This window comes from Marmota flaviventris, chromosome 1 (genome assembly GCF_047511675.1).
Source record: "Marmota flaviventris isolate mMarFla1 chromosome 1, mMarFla1.hap1, whole genome shotgun sequence".
Taxonomy (NCBI): domain Eukaryota; kingdom Metazoa; phylum Chordata; class Mammalia; order Rodentia; family Sciuridae; genus Marmota; species Marmota flaviventris.
The window spans coordinates 130252770-130275069 of record NC_092498.1 but is presented as its reverse complement, the minus strand read 5'-3'; the positions used below and the strand labels follow the sequence as shown (position 1 = coordinate 130275069).

The following is a 22300-nucleotide window of genomic DNA, read 5'->3' as shown; positions in this document are numbered from 1 at the left end:
GCATACTCTTGGAGGAGCCCAGGATGGGTCCAGAGAGGTCAAAGAAGAATAGGACCCCACCCAATGCTCAGGTCATCATGGTATACTGTGCCACCAATGTGGACATTAAACTGTTGACAAGGCGGCTCGTTAATTAGATCCTCTCCATTGACACTGGCCCCTGGGTCTGCAATCTGCGGTCCTTCAGCAGAGTGTTCACATGCTCAGAACCTGATGGTCCATGGACCATGGGGTTTCCCTCTGAGCACCAGGCTGACTGCTGAGAAGAAAACCCCATTTTTATGCAGCGCACAGGGGAGGAGGCAAGATCTGTTGACTTCTGAAGTAAGGCATCTCCCAGGCTCCACAGGAGACTGTGAAGCACACTTGGACCTCAGCTATTCAGGTTCCTGTCTGTGGATGTGAACAACTAGTGGATCCAAAGTAGTTTTTTTTTTTTTTTTTTTTTTTTTTTTAGAAAAGCAAAAGCAAATAAATCAACCAAACCAATAAAAAGCCATTTCCATACTGAACATAGTTTTTTTCCCTTCTTGTCCTCATCCCCTAACATATAGCATAACAAGGATTTATATAGTTTCTGCATCTTGTAGGTAGTGTAAGTAATGTAGAAATGATTTAAAGTATGTGGGAGGTTGCTCACGGGTTATGTGCAAACACAATAATGTCTGATATAAGGATGGGAGAATTTATAGATTTGGGTGTCTGTGGAGGTCTAGGAACCAATTCCCTATGGACACTGAGGGAGGACTATTATGGAAATCAGGTGTATTACAGATAAATAAATAGATAAATAAAGATGCCCTTCAAATTATAATGTGATTACATCCACAAAATATGGACCCATAAATAACCTAAGTTGAGATGTGCTTGCTACATCTGACCTAGGGATCTCCATAGCTGGTAACATGATGCTCCATGGAGACTGATGTGGACTCTCATGATTGTGCGGAGCTCTACGCAGCTGCCCAGCACTGAGATACTACTGCCAGCCTGGGAAACACCAAAATTCACAACCTGAAGTACAGCTCCTACTGAATGCATATTCCTTTTATACCATCATAAAGTTGAAATATTGAGCCATCGTAAGTTGGGGACAGCCTGTATATCAACAATTATAGACACATACCTATACACACATATATACATATATATTATATATATTTATATACATTTATATAGATAGATAGATAATGAAGAATTTACTCATGTGGTGACTATGGAGAATCTTTAACAGGAGACCTGGGAAGCTGGTGGTATAAATTCTAGTGCAGGGTAAAGGCCTGAGAAGGAGAAGTGCCAACGGCATCAGCCCAAGTCCAAGGGCAAGAGGTGATGTCAGAGCCAAAGCAGTCAGAGAAAGTAAGTGTGAACTCCTTTCACCTTTCTATTGTAGCCAACCAGGAAGGACTGAGGGTGCTCACTGCATGGGGAGGGCCATCTGTCTTACTCCATGGTTCCAGAGCAGTCCCCATGATCCACTTCCTCAGCCACACTCACCTGCCCTCAGATGCCACCCAGTCAGTCCACTCAGACAAGGACGGACCAATGAGGCCAAAGTTCTCCAAGACAGATCATTTTGTTACAGAGCAAGGGCCCAACATAAAGCCACGACTGCTGAGGCTGTCCTGACCCCAGTTCTGCTGAGCACACTGGGAAAGCTTAGCTGTGGTGCTCAGAGGTGCGGGCCTTAGTATTAGGTGGGAGAGGAAAAGGGACAGTCTCAAGGAAGATGGTGTGTCCTCTTGGAGATGAAAGGGAAACCTCTTCTTCAAGTTTATTGGGGCCCAGGGAAGTTTCTGGAGAGTCCTGCTCAGGTCCACCTCTTGACTTCTGACTGACAACAGGACTGTCTCAGACTTTCAAATCCCTACTGCACATGGGGTACCGCAAGGGGGGATTTGACAGGCTGAGGATCCAGGCAACTCTGGGTCACTGTGACCCACACTGACTGGTTCTAATGATTATATCTGCCTAAATTCTGGAATCTGCTCTATGTAAAGTTCACAAAATATTAACCCCCTTGGGGCAACTTACATTCCTCTTAATGGCAGGGAGGAGCTTTTCAGGCCTCAATTTCTTTTAGGAATATTTTTTTTTTTTTTTTTTTGGCACCTGGGACTGAACCTACTGTTCTGAGTAACAAGTCTAAAATTGTTCCACTGAGCCTCAGACCCAGCCCTTTTTATTTTTTATATTGAGACAGGGTCTCACTGAGGTTAATTAGGCCTCACTAAGTTGCTGAGGCTGGTTTTGAACTTGTGATCCTCCTGCCTCAGCCTCCTGAGTCAATGGGATGAGAGGCATTGACAAAGCTCCCATCAGGCCTGCTTTCTTCTGCAGATAATATGTTTTTGCTGAGGAATTTAGTGTATCCTATTGACTTAGGATGGGCAGGGCTGCAGGTAAATTGTTTTTTTTGAAAGGAAGTCCCAGCATAGTAAGCCCAGTGTGTAGAAACTTCTCCTCAACCTGTGATGAGGATTCCACTGCTCACTTCTGTTACTCACTAATGTCACTTCTGACATTAACACAGAAGCTTTAGGGGACACCTCAGGTGAGGTAAGTTCCCATGGGGCCAAGAACAACTAGTTAACCACTGGTGGCCAGGTCTCTGCGCCTCTGCAGAGGGCCTCGCACTGTCTGGCTCAGACCTTTCAGAACCTGGTTCGTTTTCGTGCCCTTCCATTTGTGGAAGGCCTGCAGTGATATGGCAACTGCATGGAGACTCCAGGAAGCTGGTGAGTTAGTTCACCTTTGTCCCATGACAAAGTCTAAGTCACAACAACCAAGAAACATGTCATGCTCAATTGGGGTTTCCAAGTAAAATTATTCTTTAGTATTGATTGTGAAAGATCATATTTTTCTGTACAAGACAACCTATTGTTATGGGCCAGGCTGTATGGGCAATGACCAAACAGACTCCTTCTTACCCATCTTACCCTGAGACTCCACATCAGGTAAGAAGTGCTTCTCCCATGGGAAGGCCTGCCTCTGTGCCCATCCACAATGGCTTAGCTCAGCAGGTTTGACAACAAACGTGGCAATTCTTATACAATGTAAAAGTGTTCTCTTTGGATCCCATTTTTCCTGGGCAAGGTACCTTGTCTAAAGATTGATTGTCTAAATGTTAGTAACCATTCTTTAACTTGTACTCACTAGGACATTTTGGCCCAGTCACTTTTTTGTTTGTGATTGTAGATCTCATGACGTTTGTTTATGGTTTTGAATCATAGCAACAGCCACTTATGATTAATGTGTGTTTGGGCTAAAATAGGTGTACTCAAATCCCAGGAGGGGGTCAAAGGGTGCAGACTTGCAGCCTGCCCCTTGGCCCACCAGCTGGTGGATCCAGACCATCAGCTAGTGGAAAAAGATTCCATCTCCTGCTTTAAGATCGACTTGGTGATTTATTGCAATCTCGCCTTAATACTATAGCTTAAATAGCAGTCACCTTCCTAAGTCATCAGCCCTAACTTTAGACTATAGGTAGAAATTAACCCCTCTTAGATCTCTTCTATGAAAACCTTCAAGTCTTCTCAAAGACTTCAAGCCTACCTTGAAGTCTTTGAGAAGGAAGCAGACATAAACTTGACTGCTGCACAGAGCAGCTGAGATGTACAGAAACATAGAACTGGGTGTATTTTCTTCTAAGGTGAATGACTAGATGGAGCCCAAGGGGCTTTTTTAAATGTTGAAGGAGGAGAGCTGTTTCTGAGGACTCCACTCTGCACTGGAAGAGCTCACTTCTGAGTTCTCTGCTACACAAGGAAAAGACCAACCAGTGTGTTAAAAAAAATAGGCAGAAACACAAAGTATCACGATTCAAATAGCGCTGAGAACCTGAAAGAACTGTGGACTGCATGCTAATGAATTCCCACACATGAACCGGGTCAGCCAGAATCAAGAAGCACCAGATGCTCTTAAGGCAAGACAGAAATGTGTTAATATTCAAATTAATGTCAAGTGAGGACACAGATACCATTTCAATAAGCTGTCTATTTTAACATATTAAGAAAGCTAAGGGGCTGGGGATGTGGCTCAAGTGGTAGCGCACCCACCTGGCATTGCGTGCAGCCCGGGTTCGATCCTCAGCACCACATAAAAACAAAGATGTTGTGTCCGCCGAAAACTAAAAAATAAATACTAACTCTCTCTCTCTCTCTCTCTCTCTCTCTCTCTCTCTCTCTCTCTCTCTCTTTAAAAAAAAAAAGAAAGCTAAGGAGTCTGATTCTGATTGTTCCAGGGATTTTGCAATTATGGAATTAAGTTAAAGGTTGTTGTTAAGTTAAAAAGTTAAAGAAAACTAACAAGAAAGCGGACGTGCACATCACTTATGGAAACAGCCCGGGGGTCTGGGGGCATGGCTGTGAACACAGGGTGGGCACTCTCCTCATCAGGAGGGCCTCACAGGAGGCTTCTGCTGTTCAAGATGAAGGGCCAGGGCCCCCTTTCCAGGCAGCTTGGAGCAGCAGCACCCTATCTGGGAGAGTCTCTGCTGTCAATCGTCCCCTCTGGGCAAGGTCACCTGGCCCCAGCTCTTCAGAGGGCTTGCTGAGTCAGCCTAGTTTTGGGAAGGGGCAGAGCCATGAGGTGATGTGCAGACCATTTCCTGGGCCACAGCCTGATCTGAGAGCAGAGCCAACTCCCCCAGTGGCCATGATCTTCAGAGAGTCAAGTAGCCTTTCCCTTGAGAGTTGACCCTGTTTGAAACACCCATGTCCTGAAAAGAACAGAAAGGTGCACGGCAGCAGCCTAGCAATCTCGGGGTTGGTGGGGAGAGGGTCGCTGATGCAGGGGCCACATGGGCTGTGCCCCACCTTGCATTTAAAGATCATCTGTGTGTGGAGTCCCTGAGCTCACAGCACACGGCCAGCGACAGCCCCTGGATGGTGTCCCCCTGTGACCTGGGATGGCCGCAAGGGGCTTCTCTGTCTGGGTGATCAGGAGGTGCTCCCGGTTCCCTGCTCCACATACCCTCACCTCGTCTGCAGAGCCTTCTGATCCTCACATGCACCCCACTCAGCACAATCAGCCTGGGTTTGTTTATTGCTTAACACTTTTCAAAATGGCTCCAGAACATTTGTTTTGGAAATGACCAACTGCTTGGCTAAGCTTACAATAGAGTAGAATGTAGCACTGTTTTTGGCTCAGACTTAAAAGCACAGACCCACAAACGAACAAAAACAAAATAAAGGAAGGCCAATCACAGAATATAAACATCTCCACCTCAGGATTCCCCACCAGATTCCAGCAATCTCCTCTCCCCCCTCCAGACACAGTCCAAACCAGGGAACTGTAGAGAGTTAACCATCTCACTTTGTCCTTGCCAAATGTCCCCCAAATTAGGCTCCTAGCATCCAGTCTTTCCCTACATGACATTTGCAGAATTTTCAATTCTAAATAGAGCATATTTGTTATCATTTTAAACATTTAAAAACATGTGCCTGTGAGCTTCACTAGAACACATGTGCATTTCTGGTCCCCAGTGACTCCTGGGCCCTGGATTCACATCTGACATTTCAGCAGAAGGTCAGAAGGGAGGTGAAGCACATAGCCTTGGGGCCAGACTGGCTGGTGGAGTCGAGGCTCAGCCTGTGTGTCAGGGACTTGATTGGGTGCATTAAACCAGGAAGTGTAGCAGCCTCCTCTTCCTCCCACCAGCATAGCAGCGTGGAGGAAGGCCAGTGAGGGCCTTGGTTCTGTGCCAGGGGGCCGGGACAGCAGCTTGCCACTAGCCTGGGGATGCTCTGTAGTGAAGTGGTGGCAGCCACCATGCCCAGTGCTTGTGCCTAGTCACAGGAGGAGGAATGGGGGGCAGAGAGGTGCAACATGCCCATCCCACTAGTCCCCTCTGCCTGGGACAGCACAGCTTCCCCTGGGGTGTTCTCTCCCATGTTGCACTCTGTATCTTATACTTCTCTAGGTCTCATGATGACTCCCAGGTGCAGTGGAGTTTGAGATGTGGAACCCCTGGGGAGGAGCTGGGCTGGCACAGCTTGAGCACCGTAGGCCAGCGTCCATGTGCTGCCCGCTGCAAGTCTAGCCCTGGAAAGTGTGCTTTTTATGTCCCTGTGTCTCAATTTCCTCATCTTGGAAATGGGGATCACAATAGTGCCCCTCCTCAGGTGTGCTCTGGATCCTGAGGGGCCACATGGTACCCAGGGTGTTCAGCTCGGCTAGCACATAGGGAACATGCTCAATTTTAGCTACTGTCATTATCACAGGCACTCAGAAAGACTGCTCCAGACCTAGAGTGATGGAAAAGGTTCCAAAGGACTGGGTGCAGCTGTGCCTGCCAGTGCCTGTTTCTATGGGGAAGAGCAAGGGCCAGAGCAGCTGTCACACCCTGGGCAGTGTGGCCCCTGTGTGAAAGGGCACAAACACCCTATGGTCTGCTCTCCCGGCTCTGTGGAACAGGTAGATGTCCAACACATCTGCGTTGACCCAGGGGCCAAGCATGCCCCCACACCACTTTCCAAATCAGTATGCATCCCCCTCGTCCTCCCATCCCAGCCCTAAGGAAAGAAAATGAAGGTGCTGACAGCATAGAGAATGACATTTTCTATAATACCTACGATGCTGTGTACCCAGAACAGATCTGAATGCTCCATGTGCCCACAGCTTTGCCGCTCTGAAGACACTGTGGATCTGCTTCGAGGTCTGCTGGATATATTTAGATTCCTCTCATCATTCTTACAGTGATCCTGAAGAGGTAAATACCATCACTGACCAATTCTACAAACCACTTGTTTGTCATTGATTTTAAAGGTGCAATCAATAGCTCCTTGTCAACAGTGAATAGCAATTTTGAAATCAGTGTTTGAAAACAATGACAAGCTAGAAGGGAGAGGTATGGGCAGAGGAAGCCCACTTGCCCGTGCATCTGCCCACTTCCCCGTGCACTTGGTGTTGCTCACTGAATGCATCTCCTTCCAGGGTTCTCCCCACCCCAGGGCATGCAGGGAACAAACACAAAAGAAATACAAAAATGGCCTAAACCTATCCATTTCCAATCTCCCCAGGGAAATGTCAGGTGCAATGTGAATGCTGAGGTGGAAAGGAAGCCATGGTGGTGGAGAGGAAGCAGGGAGATGAGGAAGAGGAGAATGCCGTCACTGTGGTACCCATACCTTGGTGGGGCAGCACACACTTTGTGCACAGGCAACTGAGGTGTAGCGATGGCCTCCTGACCTTGGCCCCAGCTGCGCTGTTGGCAGTGACTGCTGAGCTCCTGCCAGGGCGCTCTCTATGTCCTTAGCACAGGGTGGTGCTCTCCATCAGGTGCTGTTCTTCCACTGTCAGTATGTGCAAGCTAGGTGGGATAGCCCCTGCCATCTACACAGACATAGTGCATGACCACAGGCTACTGGATCCTAAATCAGGGGTTCTACTCTCTTGACCAAGTGGCAGGTTCTAGTGTGATCATGTGACCCAAGACACACCAGCTATGTTGAATCCCAGAACTTTGGCTGGAATTGTTTGAGAAAAAACATATAAAATTATTTCCCCACTGGCTTTCTAAACTAAGGGCACAGGTTGAGAGATGCTAGGATCATTTCCAGGCAAAGAACTTCCTGGGAGTGGATTCCAAGCGAGGAAAAGCAGGCTTAAGAGGAGGTGAAAGTCACTCCCTGTGAACATCCAAGTTGTTGGATCACACTGTACCTGAACCTGCTGCCCTAGTCATGTTAGCTTCAGGAGTTGCTTTGTTTAAATTAGCATGAAATGAGGTTTCTGTCATTTGCAACTTAAAGTACCTTGACTAAAAAGTTCTATGCAAAAGCACTGCACTGAGCTTTACTGAACAGAAAAATACAAATATTAGGTTTTGCCCCCTAGAAGTTTCCAGTCAATATAGAAAAGCTGCATTAATTATCACAAACTCCAAGTTTCAAGTTCATGTTTTTCAGGGCATCTGGTAAAATACTCGGAAGAGAATCGCCTTACTAGCAGGGAATAATTATCCTTAGATGGAGAGCTGCCTTTGCCTCAAAAATGTATAAGACAAGATCCAAAATGGTCAACTTTTCCCCTTGTAAATTAACCTTGCCCCAGAACAAATCATAAGTGCTAAGAACCATAGCCAAGTAATATGATGCATGGCATTTTTGGTTAAAAGGTGCCGCCAGCAAGCCATTGAGATGATATGATTATGTTAAGATCTGCATTCATATGGATATTGGACTCCTACTGTCCACCTCGGCTTGCTACAGGACTCCTGGAGAGTTCCCATTGGTTGGGGAAGTGCGGTAGGAGGGAATACCATAGGAGGGACTTCCTGTTGGGGTGGGGGGGGGTGGGAACGCCACATGTGTGTTGATCGGCAATTTTCCCGGGAGCGTACGGGGCATTGGTGGCAGTTTCAAAAATAAAGTTTGTTCCTGCTTGAGTGGCTCGTGATTTTGTGCCCAGCCAGACTGCAGCAATTGGTGGCTCGTGCGGGGGACGCCTGAAGCTTGGAGGTGAGTAAAATTGCTCGCCCCTGAGGGAAGGAGAGAGAATGGGTGACCATTTCAAAAAACAATGTGTTCTTGTTTTGATTTATTTTGTTTTTGTTTCAAGCTGCCTATCCCTAGAACTTTCTCAGGCAAACTGGGAAAAATGGTTGGCTCAAGGTTTGAAGTTTTTCGGCCCTGAGAAAGAGAAAATTGATACAACGATTTTTTGTTCCGTTTTTGTTTCATTCTGTTTCGGTTTTGTTTTATGTTATCTTATTGGGTTGCGTTACCTTTATAGTAGATTAGAAATTAGTAAAAAAGAAACCGAAAGACTGTTAAGTAAATTGTTAGAGGTCCAGACTATGGTAGAAAACATGTTAGGTCAAGCAAAAGAGAAGGTCTCTTGAGCTAGTCAGACAGAGGAAAATTTAAAGGAAGAAAGCTTAAAGGACAAACAACCATGGGGGGCGGGAGCTACAACAGGAGTCGGCTACTAACTCTGTTCTATCACCAGAGGGCGTAATTCAACCAACAGCTCCATCTACAGCTGAGTGGCCCTCAACCCCCGTAGTTGATGGACGGAATCCTGAGGCAGGACCTCAAAGATTAGCATGCCCTGTACTTGAGCAGGCAGGAGGGCAACGAATTCACTGTGCTTTAGATTTCAAAACAGTGAAGCAATTAAAGGAGGCTGTAACAACCTATGGCCTGCAAGCACCCTTCACTGTGAGCATGGTCGAATCATTACCAACTTGGACATGACGCCAGCAGATTGGGCTAACATGTGTCGATGGAGGACAATATTTGTTATGGAAGGTTGCCAATGAGGAATTTTGCATGGAGACAGCTAGGCGAAATGCAGCAGCCAGTTACCCCCAAAGAAATCTAGATATGTTGTAAGGAAAAGGACCTTATGAGGGTCAACGGCAACAAATTGAATATGATCCTGGCATATACGCACAAATTGCTGTAGATGTGGTTAGGGCATGGAAAACTTTACAGGGGCATGGAGATTTACAAGGACAATTATCTAAGGTAATACAAGGAACTAATGAACCTTACGCTGAATTTGTAAATAGGCTTATTCAAACAGCTTCCAGAATTTTGGGGGATACAGAACAAGCAATGCCATTTATTAAACAACTGGCTTATGACCAAGCAAATCATTGCTGCATAGAGGTCATTAGACCATGGAGACATGAAGATTTAAACACATATATTATGTAGAGACATTAATGAACAAGGGCAAATCTTGGCAGCTGCAGTACAACAGGCTTTAGATGCCAGGCCAAAAACATGCTACAATTGTGAACAAACAGGACATTTTAAAAGGAGTTGCCCCATAGGAGGAGGATTTAACAAAGCTAGGTATCACAGGAATAGAATACCAGGTATTTGCCCATGATGCCATAGAGGGAGATATTGGGCTAATGAATGCCATTCTCAAACCACCATAGAGGGTATTCTGTTATCAAAAAATGGACAAGGACCAAGTGTTTACCCATGATATCGTGGAGAAAGGCATCAGGCTCCATTGCCAAAAAACAGACTGGGGGCCCAATGCTCCGGGACCCACAACCACAAATATATGGGGCAATGGAGGAACCCAGCAACACCATCAGGGTAGGGCCCAGGACACGTTATCCATTAAATCCCTCATCAGACAAACTAGAGGGAGCGCAGGGTTGGACATCTGCACCTCCGCCAGAGCAGTACTCACTCCAGAGATGGGAGTTCAAATCATTCCCACAGGAGTAAAAGGACCTCTTCCCCAAGGAACAGTAGGCTTATTATTGGGACGCAGTTCTTCTACACTAAAAGGACTTATGATAAGTCCTGGGGTAATTGATCCCAATTATGAAGATGAAATAAAAATTATAGCTAGTTCTCCAAAAGGTATATCAGTAATTTCACCAGGAGATAGAATAGCACAGTTATTAATAATAGCACAGTTATTAATAATACCCAGCCTGCATGATAAAATTTCCAGTCATACTGTAGAAAGAGGTTCCAGGGGATTAGGCTCCACAGGTATGGATTGGGCTATGCTGTCTTTAAACTTAGATTCTCACCCAATGCTAAAACTAAATATTCAAGGGCATGAATTTAATGGACTACTGGACACAGGAGCTGACCTTAGCATCATATCTCGACAAGAATGGCCAAAACATTGGCCATTACAACAAGCCACTCAAACTCTTTGAGGCCTAGGAGTGGCAACTAATCGTCATAGAAGTGCAATGGTATTAGATTGGAAGGATCCTGAAGGATGTGAAGGAACTATACAGCCATATGTATTGGATCATCTTCCTATAAATTTATGGGGACAAGATGTCCTCGATCAATTAGGTTTGACATTAACAAATAACATCAATCCTAACGCGCTCACTACTAGGGCTAGACAAGGCTTTAGGAAAGAAAAAAGATTAAGAGAACAAAAACAAGGTATAACATCACCAATTCAAATAGATCAAGGAATAAATAGACATGGATTGGGTTTTCAGAAAGGGCCACTGAGACAATAAAAATTACTTGGAAATCAGAAAGACCAGTATGGGTTCCTCAGTAGCCCCTGACTAAAGAAAAGATACAAGTAGCCCATGACCTGGTCAAACAACAACTAGCAGAGGGAAATATACAACCTTCCATATCTCCCCATAATACTCCCATTTTTGTCATTAAAAGAAATCTGGTAAATGGAGATTATTGCAAGGTTTAAGAGCCATTAATAATGAGATGGCTATTATAGGATCTGCTCAGTCAGGGATTCCCCAATTGTCTGCTTTGCCAAAAACCTGGTATGTTTTAGCTATAGATATTAAAGATTGTTTTTTTTTTTTTCAATTCCAATTCATCCCGAGGATAGTCGACGTTTTGCATTTACTATCCCTGCACTAAATCATGAAGGTCCTGATCAGAGATATGAATGGAAAGTACTCCCTCAAGGGATGGCTAATAGTCCAACTATGTGTCACATTTATGTTAACAAAGCAATCCAGCCACTTAGAAATCAAAATCCTGAACTACAAATATTTCACTATATAGATGATGTATTATTGGCACATAAAGATAAAAACACATTGCTAGAATGTTATGCCACACTTACAAATTTATTAAAAATTTATAACCTAGAGATAGCAATAGATAAAGTACAATTAAATCTTCCAATTAATTATTTAGGAGTTCTATTATCCTCAACCATGGTCCATCCACCAAAAATTCAAATACGAGTAGATCAACTCAAATCACTTAAGGACTTTCAAAAGTTATTGGGAGACATAAATTGGATAAGGCCTTATCTAGGCATACCAACAGGAGAGTTAGGACCTTTATTTGATATCCTAAAAGGTCCATCAGATCCAAATTCACCCCGCCTGAAGCAAGAAAGGCATTAAAAATCATTGAAATATATATGGAAAATATGCATTTGGATAGAATTGATATAAGTTTGCCTTTATTATTTATTGTAATACCAACAAAAAATATTCCTATAGGAGTATTTTGGCAAGAAGGTCCATTATTGTGGATACATTTATCTTATTCTCCTAACACTATTCTTACTAGGTATCCTGAGGCTGTAGGACAATTAATACTCAAAGGAATAAGAGCAGCAAAGGGAGTGTTTGGGATTTCTCCCAATAAAATTATTACTCCATATACTATGGATCAAATTGATGAGTTAGCTAATGAGTTAAATACTTGGGCAATAATCATATGTAAATCTAATGTTTCATTTGATAATCACCATCTAATCCTTTGTTGTCTTTTTGGTCTTCGCATCCTGTAGTTTTTCCAAAAATGACAAGAAAAACACCTATCATGAATGCTCCAAATATATTCACTGATGGGTCAAATAATGGTACAGCAGCAGTAGTAACCCCTGATCAAACTTTTACATTTTTAGTACCCAAACAATCAGCTCAAAAGGTAGAGCTTAATGCAGTATTACAAGCTTTTGTGATATTTAAAGATTCTGTATTTAATTTATTTTCTGATAGTCAGTATATAGTTAATGCTATTGTATCCCTTGAAGATGCTGGTAGGATTTCCCTTTCCTCTACTCTTTTCTCTTTGTTTTCCACTATACAAAGTCTAATCTGGGACAGAAAAGATCCATTCTTTATAGGACATATCAGGGCACATACAGGATTGCCTGTAGCCCTTAGTTTGGGCAATGATTTAGCAGATAAATCTACACATGACATACATATTTTCTCCACAATAGAAGAAGCTATAAATTTTCATAAAAGGTTCCATGTCAATGCTAATACTTTACAAAAGCATTTTAAAATAACTAAGGAACAAGCTAGACAAATAATAAAACAATGTCAAAAATGTGTGACCTTTTTACCACAAGTTAATCTTAGAGTCAATCCTAGAGGATTGATACCTAATCATATTTGGCAGATGGACGTCACACACTTGCCAGAAATTGAAAAATTAAAGATTTGCATGTTACAGTTGATACTTCTTCCAGATTTTTGATGGGCTCCCTTCATGCAGGAGAAAAAAACTAAAGATATTATAGCTCATTGCTTACAAAATTTTGCCACTGTGGGCGTTCCAAAACAGTTAAAAACAGATAATGGTCCTGGCTATACCTCTAACTCTTTTAAACAATTTTGCTCATCATTTGACATTACTCACATAACAGGTATTCCATACAATCCACAGGGACAAGGCATAGTTGAAAGAGCTCATCAAACTATTAAAATGTACTTATTAAAACAAAAGGAGGGAATCGGAAAGGGGTATATATTCCCCAAAGATAAACTTAAAATAACCCTTTTTACTGTAAACTCTTTAAATTTGCATTCATCAGGGCTTAGTGCTGCGGAAAGACATTTGTATCCAAAAAATGTACATAAGCCTAAGGTACTTTGGAAGGATATTCTAACAGGACAATGGAAAGGTCCTGACCCAGTGATTGTCTGGAGTCGGGGTTCTGTTTGTGTGTTTCCACAGGTAGAACAGCAGCCGATTTGGATTCCAGAGAGACTAACCAAAACAATTTCTACAGACCAAAAAGAAGATGATTTGACTCAAATCCATAACAGCTGATATACAGAGCTCCAGCTTGGCTATTCTTACATCTGTGACAGTGATTAACCAGGATGCTTTTTTCAATATCTATTTTATTATTGCTTTTTCCCACATCATAAAGTTCTATTTTATTTTTGAGCTCATACAGACCTAAGTTAATGTTTTTCTGATCAGTTTTATTTTTTGACTGTGGAGTTTTGAAACATTGCAATGAAGATTTCACCTATGTAAAGCTACAAGGCCTTTACTATTGTCTTATGTGTTGTATGTTATGTGTGCACACTTGTGTTTTGTGTTGTATGTCTGTATGTGTGTATGTCCATATATCATATATGTGGAGCGCTCATGAATAAATGGATCCAATTTTTTTTTTTTATTATTCACGTGATTTTAATGGTTTAATTTAAATTGGGTAAACAGCTGTTGAGGATTGTTTTAATATGTGAACAAATAAGTAGGTTAACAGATCTGTTTGTTTACTTTCACATATTTTTCATTATATTTAATAATTCTGTTCAAGATAATGTAAATTGTTCAAAAAATTGTTTTCTTAGTACCTGTTGGAATGTTACATATTTTTTTTTTTTTTTAGCATCATTGTCAGAATTCCTATCTTCATCCCAGTGCCGGTGAAGACAAAGATGAAACCAAACTACAGCTTCTTCGATAGTTATCACAACAAACTTTATAAACTGATGCATCAATGAATAATAACTCAACAAGTAATGCTCATTCAAGGAGTCTATTTATTTTGGGAGGAAATGGACATATTGATAGATTCCTCCACTTTGAACTGCTTGCAGAACTTGCCTGGACTATGTATCACTTGTATGCATTGTGATCTATCTGTTGATGCAGCGAATTATGGTAGTGCTGGCATATCTTTGCTGATGTGTCACCAGTGATGCAATTTTTCCTAAGGAGCCATCAATTGGCTTGGTGTTGTGGCATTTCTGTATCCTCCTCCCTTCTACTAGTGATGGTCTAAATTTGGGGGCCAACAGAGGTGAGGCAAAGAACCTCACCCCCCCCACTGGTGCATAGGCCTATCCAAAAGTATGGCTAAATGCTGGAGCGGTAGTCAGTGACGGGTATGATCCAATTGCAGTGGTATCAACGTAAGACAGGAGGCTGATGCCTAGAGGTCAGTTCATCCGATGATGGGTAAGGACCATATGTTGAATTGGACAACCTAACAGGCACAGTCCCTAGCCACATTGCTTGTTGCTTAATTAAACAGAATTGGGGAGATGCTAAGAGCCATAGCCAAGTAATATGATGCATGGCATTTTTGGTTGAAAGGGGCCGCCAGCAATCCATTGAGATGATATGATTATGTTAAGATCTGCATTCATATGGATATTGGACTCCTGCTGTCCGCCTCGGCCTGCTACAGGACTCCTGGAGAGTTCCCATTGGTTGGGGAAGTGCAGTAGGAGGGAATTCCGGGCATTGGCAGCAGTTTCAAATATAAAGTTTGTTCCTGCTTGAGTGGCTCGTGATTTTGTGCCCAGCCAGACTGTGGCACATAAGACTATTTATAGGAATCCAAAAATATCTAACACAAGGTGAATCTACAATGTTCTACATCCAATTAGAAATTATCAGACATATGAAAAAGAAAGGAATTACCACCCCCCTAAAGAGGAGGAAACTCCATCACTAGCAATAAACTGAGAACTGACACAGATGTAGGCAACAGGATATCATGACATCAAACTTCTAGGAATGAAAACTAGAAAAAAACATGTGGGATTAGCAGCCCATTAGACAAGAAAAAAGAAAATTTGAGTGAATACAGACATGTCAGTAGAAACTATTCAAACTAGAACAGAAGGGAGCCGGGACTTACAGGTGTTGGTAAGGCAGAGGAGAAGGAGGAGGGAGCACACAGGAGCCACAGCTCTCTTAACATGCACGTGCAATTGCATGTCTAGAAGAACAGAGGGAGACAGAGAGAGAGAGAAGGCAAAAACTTGAAAAAGTAAAGCTTAGAGTCTTTTCTCTCCTGCTCTACACCCCACTCTCCCAGGCCCTGCTGTCCTCTCAAGGGGGCTGCAACATTAAGGGGTGATTCTGAGCACTTACCCCCAATCACTCCCATGGAGGAAGCCATGAGAGCATTTCAGAGAACCTCTGCTTAATTTCGCCTGCACCTCCTCCCCCCGCTAAAGTGTTCCCTTGTTGTCGAGACCCCTTGCCGGCAAGGGAAAACACGACACAGGATTCTTCTTTCAGCAGTTTATTCAGGCCTTGATTCATGTATCATCTTCTAGCGACCCCCCGCCGAGCGCCCAAGCCCAGCCTAATAAAGCCTCCCGCATACCAATCCCAAGCTGCCACGTGGATCTTTCTCATAGGGTGGTAAGGGATTGAGCGCCAATTCTCCATAAAAGGAGTTGTTTATCACAGGCCACAGTGGAAGCCGGCGCCATCTTCTAATGGCGGCCACGGTCTATAGGAACGGCTCACCACAGTTCCCCCTTCTGTTTTATAAAACAATGCAGGCGAAAGTAGAGGTCCTATCCCACTGTGCAGAAGTGGATGCAATGTATGGTTCAGTCCTAAGGAGGGCCCTTCCTTAGACCTGGTCCCATATCAGCCAACGCCTTTTTTCGTAGGGCGGGGCGTGGACGTCAAACCCGCATGCAATAGGACATGCTTTCCTTGAGGTCCGTTGAGGGATCACTCAAGTGCAGTGCCTTGCCTCGCATCCTGCATCGTGACGACAGTGAGAAGTAGGATAACACAGGTAGCCTGGTAATGATGACAAAATTTAAGTTGGCAACACAATCCCTAAGCCCCAGAGGAAGGTAAAGAGTCTGTAGCCGAGAAGAAAGACCAGTCCTGAAACCCATCTGCGTGCAATGGTAACAAGACCTGCAGAGTGCAAGGGCTATTCAGTACCGGGAGAGCATAAAGAAGAGGACATGCCAATCCCAGTGCAATGTGAAACTAACTTGGGGTGCAATGGCCATGCCCAGAAATCACTGTTTAAGATGTACAAGCCAGATTTGTGGAGAAATGCCATTCTCTAAGGCCACAAGAGCCTGTACAATCATAGCTTTCTCTTGCGCATGGCGAGCTTTAAGGCGACAGAGAAGCCACAAACAAAGTACAACACCGAAGCAACACATTGCCCCCCAAATGCCCACTCCCACCCATTCCTTAAAAAAGGAAAAGGCAGAGGACAGCCAACTGGTGAATTGACCCAAAGTCACTGGTTCGACACGGGTACTATTCAAAACAGCAATCTGAGTTAGTTGAGACTGGATCAAGTTTTCTGCTTCCATGGACCAGGTTCCGGATAGATATTCCCCGATGATGCGGGAGGCATTTTTGGAATCATTAAATCTGACAGAGGTTATACATAAATGTGCACGTTGATCAATACAACCCAAATGTACTAGGTCAGACAATTCCTCAACTTGAGCTTGAAGCAGATCTATCCTTTGATTAGCAGCCAAAATCCCAGATAAAATGTGTTGATTAATTTTACTTTGGGATTCAAGTACAGTGGATGTTTGTTGAATAACCTGATTAATAGTGGCAGCAGTTTGTACTTGGCTGGCCATGGCTACTCCAGCTGTAACTTCTGCAGCAGCAGATACCGCCACAGCTGTCACTATAGCTGCCGTAATTCAAAAATCTCTACAGGTTCTAATCAATTCAACAATAGGAAAGGATTCTGGATCTGCAGTAACTGGGATTGGGACAAAGGTTGGAATCTTCATAACCATTACCGTAGTCCAGGAGCCATTCCAACACTCAGACAAATAACAGGTAACATTAGAACAATTAAGCATCCCCTGTGATGTATCATTAGCCAAAAGAAACAGAAACGGAGATTGGAGACAGACTGGTGCGGAGGGTAATGTAGCATTAGATAATTGTGAATTATTTGCAAAAATTTTAAGCCTCCTACCTCGCTCCGAGTCTTGGGTACTACCAGAAACATTAAACAGCCAACTTTGGACTCCTCGTAATTGAGCCAAAGCGGAAATATCAGCTGTGGCCCCCTTTTCATTGGAAATCAACCATTGAAACCAAGACCAACCTGCTCCTATAGAGGAAGCATTGCTGGAAGAATTATACAAATATCTTTTGAGAGAGGGGGAAAGAGAGAAACCTTTAGCGACCTGATGTTTCTCCCAAGAATGATCTTGGCAAGGCGTGAATATTGGAGGGAAGCCATACTCAGGGGTGCAATAAGGAGAAGCCTTAAAATGAGTGGCATTAGAGGTCTCATTAGAAGGAGGCAACGGAATTAACACCTGAGAAGTAATGGCCAGAGTGGTAATATTAAGCTCAGATGTATTTGTCGGGACTCTTCTTGTCAGGCGTTCTGGAACCCACACCGGCTCCGTCCGGTCCCGGCCCCCGGCGGCGCTCCGCTTTCTCTGCAGTGTGAGCCCGCTCCGCAGCAGTGCAGGCAGGTCCTTCAGCCGCGGCCGCAGCGACGCCGGCGGCTGCTCGCGCTCCGGCTCGCGGGTGCTGGGACTGCGGTGCAGAGCGCTGTCCGCCGCCACCACCGCTGCGGCCAGGGCCGGGTTCTCGCACGGCGGCTGCATCTTGTCTGAGCCCACCGCCATCCTCATGCCCTACCGCGGCCGCGGCCCCAGCAGCTTCTCTCAAAAACATCTGCAAAGTGCTCTGCTTTACTTTGAGTCCTTTTGAACGTAGCAACCCATCTAGGGCCAACAAAATTGGGCTTGAAGAAGTAGCGCCCATAATGTTTTTAGAGCTATAAAGAAAGTGAAAGTACAAAAATCCCCGCTCTCTTCCTTTTACAGGGGAGCGTTCCGTTTTATGAATTCCCCGCTCTCTTCCTTTTACAGGGGAGCGTCCCTTTTTCCCGCTCTCTCTCTATTTACAGAGAGAGCACCCCGCTATTTGCTTGCGGATTCCCACTTTACCTGGGAACTTACCGGTGCACCACCCTGACTGCTGAAAGTTCTGGATCCTGGGTTCGAGGAATATAATTCCCCGTCCGGGCCACCAGTTGTCGCGACCCCTCGCCGGCAAGGGAAAACACTACACAGGATTCTTCTTTCAGCAGTTTATTCAGGCCTTGATTCATGTATCATCTTCTAGCGACCCCCCGCCAAGCGCCCAAGCCCAGCCTAATAAAGCCTCCCGCATACCAATCCCAAGCTGCCATGTGGATCTTTCTCATAGGGTGGTAAGGGATTGAGCGCCAATTCTCCATAAAAGGAGTTGTTTATCACAGGCCACAGTGGAAGCCGGCGCCATCTTCTAATGGCGGCCACGGTCTATAGGAACGGCTCACCACACCTTGTCATCTGGAAGAGTCTTCTTATCCAGTCCAGGCTGAATTAAAATTTAATGTAACATCGAGTGCCTGCAGAGCTAGCAAGCAAAGCACTGCTGTTTAATTACAGCTCAACTCAGATCAACCAGCACAGCTGAGGTAAACACTCTGGAGGAAATCTGTAAGATGGTTTGAATCTAAGGCAGCAACGGTGATGCTGGAATATGAATTAACCCTCCTGTACGGTTGTCATGAAGCTCTGGTGACCTTACTGACAATGAGACCCTTGGCGAGCAGTTCAGACTGGTTTTCAGTAGCAAGAAAAACTAGTGACTTAGGAATGAGGCAAAAGACCTAAGTAGACATATCTCTAAGGAAGACATGGGAAGATGTTCAGGGTCCTGAATGATGAAGAAAATGCACAGCAAAACCAGAAAGGGATATTTTAAATATATGTAAATATAAAGGGCTGGGTGCCATCGCGCACACCTGTAATCCCAGCGGCTGGGGAGGCTGAGTCAGGAGGATTGAGTTCAAAGCAAGCCTCAGCAATGACTTGGCATTTAGAAACTCAGTGAAACCCTGTCTCTAAATATAATACAAAATAGAGCTGGGGATGTGGCTCAGTGGTCCAGTGCCCCTGTGTTCAATCCCTGGGTAAAAAAAAAAATCAAATAAAGAAATAAATAATAAAAATATAAAGGGTTTTCTAGATTACATGGGCACAGGTTGGGAGAGAGACGCTAGGGGCCTTTGAAGGTTTATATATGGTGTTGCAATTTTGTAAAGATATGGTGAAAATGGAACCCTTGCCCACTGTCGGTAGGCTATAGGATAGTGAGCCACTGCAGGAGACAGCATAGGAGCTCTCCTGAAAACTCAAGAGAGCCAGCAAATAAGCCAACAATGTCACTTACGGGTTATTTCTCCCAGATGAGGATGTAAAGAGATGGCTACGCTTCCAGGTTCCTTGCTGTAGTCAAAAGATGGAGACAACCTGGTATCCGCTGCAGATGAATGATAAAGAAAATGTGGCACATGCATACCATACAGTACTAGCCAGTCTTAAAAAAGGGAACAATTCTTCCATACACAACAGGAGGGATAAACCTCAAGGACATCATACTATCAGTCTAGTCGGAGTTGTGCAGATCCTGCACAACTTAAAGTGAGCTGAGTAAAGCAGCAGTCATGGAAACAGGCTGGAATGCAAGCTACCAGGGCCCAAGGGGGAGGAGGGTGCCTCAGAATCAGGTGGTGGAAAGTTTTAGCCAGGCAAGGGAAGAAAGCTCTGGAACCTGTGATAAAATGAGGACATTATAGTCAATGGCACTTAAAATTAGTTAAGAAAGTAGATTTCACATTCAAACAAACAAACAAACAAACAAAAAAACGTAACAGATAAAAAGTGCAGCAGTCTGACTGTCCACCGCATGGCTGTGTGGGCTGAAGCCCAGGCAGCCAGGGCGGAGCCGCTGGGCCTCACAGGAGCTGCTGGCCTCAGCCCTGCTCCTGCTCCCACCCCTCCAGGCTGTGCTCATCAGGCCCCAATCTGGGGCCATCGCTGCTTTGCCCCCACAGATGAGAGGCTTCCTCAGGGATGTGCCCACACTAGGGGTCCATACAACAGCTCACATGGCTGCCTCTGCGGCACTGAGAGCTCCCCTTGTGCACAGGAGAGTGTGATTTAATTTTGCATTGCTAAAAGAGGCCTCAATCAGGAGGGTGTGTGAGGTAATTAGCAAGCTCCACACTATCAGGAGCTCCCCTCAGTTGACCTGGGTGGTCTTGCCAAGTGTGGGTGTGTTTAGGGTACAAGGAATGGGGACACCAGCTGGGAAAGAGACTTTTGGAGGCCTCCCTGGGTCCTTTGAACTGGGCCTGCAATGATCCACCCCAAGCCCCAGGAAGTAGAGCTCACCTCAGCAGGACTTCTTTGGGGTAAAATTTCCATAGAAGTGTGAACATAATTAAAACAGGGTTAATTTATTTATGGATCAATATGACAGAAAAAAAAGAGATGATGCTTTTCTGGTTTTCCCTACCTACTTATGTGACTACTCATGTCAGAGAAGGCTGAGGAGGCTCAGCAAGGCTCAGGAAGAGCCTCTGATGGTGATGTCCTTTCTCTGGCTCCTGCCTCATGCTGCGACTTGCAAAGGAGGTACCATGAGGTCTTAGGAAGGACTCAAAAGATTCATCCACTGATAAACCCAGCCATTCAGCTTAAAAATGAACTAGGTGCTTTGTTCAGTTATTATAACAACTTAGCAAGTAATAACTCTGCATCCCGACACGCATGGAGCATTTCAGGACCCAAAAATGAAACTGGTGGCTTCAAAGGTGTTTCCTCCACAATGTGAGACATTCAACTTTCTTGTTGTATCACCATCGTCCACACAGGTGGACTGTCCTCCCCTGCTCATAAAGCAAGGCAAGAAGGGCCAGCCGTGACTCTCAGCTTGGCAGGAAAACACAGAACAAATTCCATGGCCCCAGCTTTATTAAGAACAGCTTCAACCTCACCCACCCTTTAATAAAGACCTCACTAGTTTGGAGAAACAGTTTGCTTACTTGTATTATGATGAGTTCCTGCACTGCAGGGCGTTCCCATCCTCTGTGCCTCCTGATATTCAATGGCATTCATACTCAGGTAACCTGTTTTTACTTTTTAAAGTTTTCATTGACAAATAATAATTGTAGATGTTCGTGGAACAGAATGAAACATGCAGATGTGGGTTGACAATGTGGAGTGATAAACAGTGAAGCAATGCAGCCATCAGCCCACATGCTCATCAGTTTTGGGAAATCATTTAAAATTTACTCTTAGCAATTCCAAAACATGCAGTCCTCTGAGGCTGCACAGCAATCTCAAAAATGTCTCTCCTCTGCCTAGTTGAAATGCTGTAGCTTTGTTCATGGCTCTCTTAACGGATCAACTTTGCTGTCCAAAAGACCTGTCCCAGTGATGGGGCCTGCCTGGCGTTTCCGACAGAATGACCCTCTTTTCTCACAGGCTGCCAGTCAGCGCCCTGCTTGGATGCATGCCACCTGTGGGACTCAGGCAGGAAAAGAATCTCCAGTTGGGGTCCCCTTTCTGATGACACCTCTCAGCACCATATCCAGAGGATTACTATATGGCATTCAATAACAGCAATATTAACTCTGCTGAACTCTAGAAAGAAGGAAAACAAGAATATCTGTGGTTAAATGGCAGCAGGTCAGCAAATTCCATTTGGCAATTTCTTGTCCATTAATTCCATTTAAAATACATATTACGGGGTTTTATTTTTCCCTAATATGAGAAATTGAAGCTCACAGACATAAACTCTAGATTCTATTTGCAGGGGAGACTCAGAGGTAGCGGGGGCATCTGGGTGCAGCTCACCTGCTGTGAGGCAGGAAGGAAAGATGCCCGGCCCTGGGGCACTTCACCTGCAGGAGCTGTTTCCTGTGCTGAGGAGATCAAGTGAGGACTCCAGAAAAGAGACCAAGGAATCATCCCCACTCCTCAGACTGCATGGTCCTGGGCTCTATCAGGCACTCA

At 44.5% G+C, this 22300-nt stretch overlaps 1 pseudogene; it reads right to left on the bottom strand.

Annotated features, from left to right (window-relative positions):
- The window catches only part of LOC114080605 (transmembrane protein 132B pseudogene), a 34389-nt pseudogene extending 16316 nt beyond the window's left edge, over window positions 1–18073 (bottom strand).
- Window positions 18074–22300: the final 4227 nt, after the last annotated feature.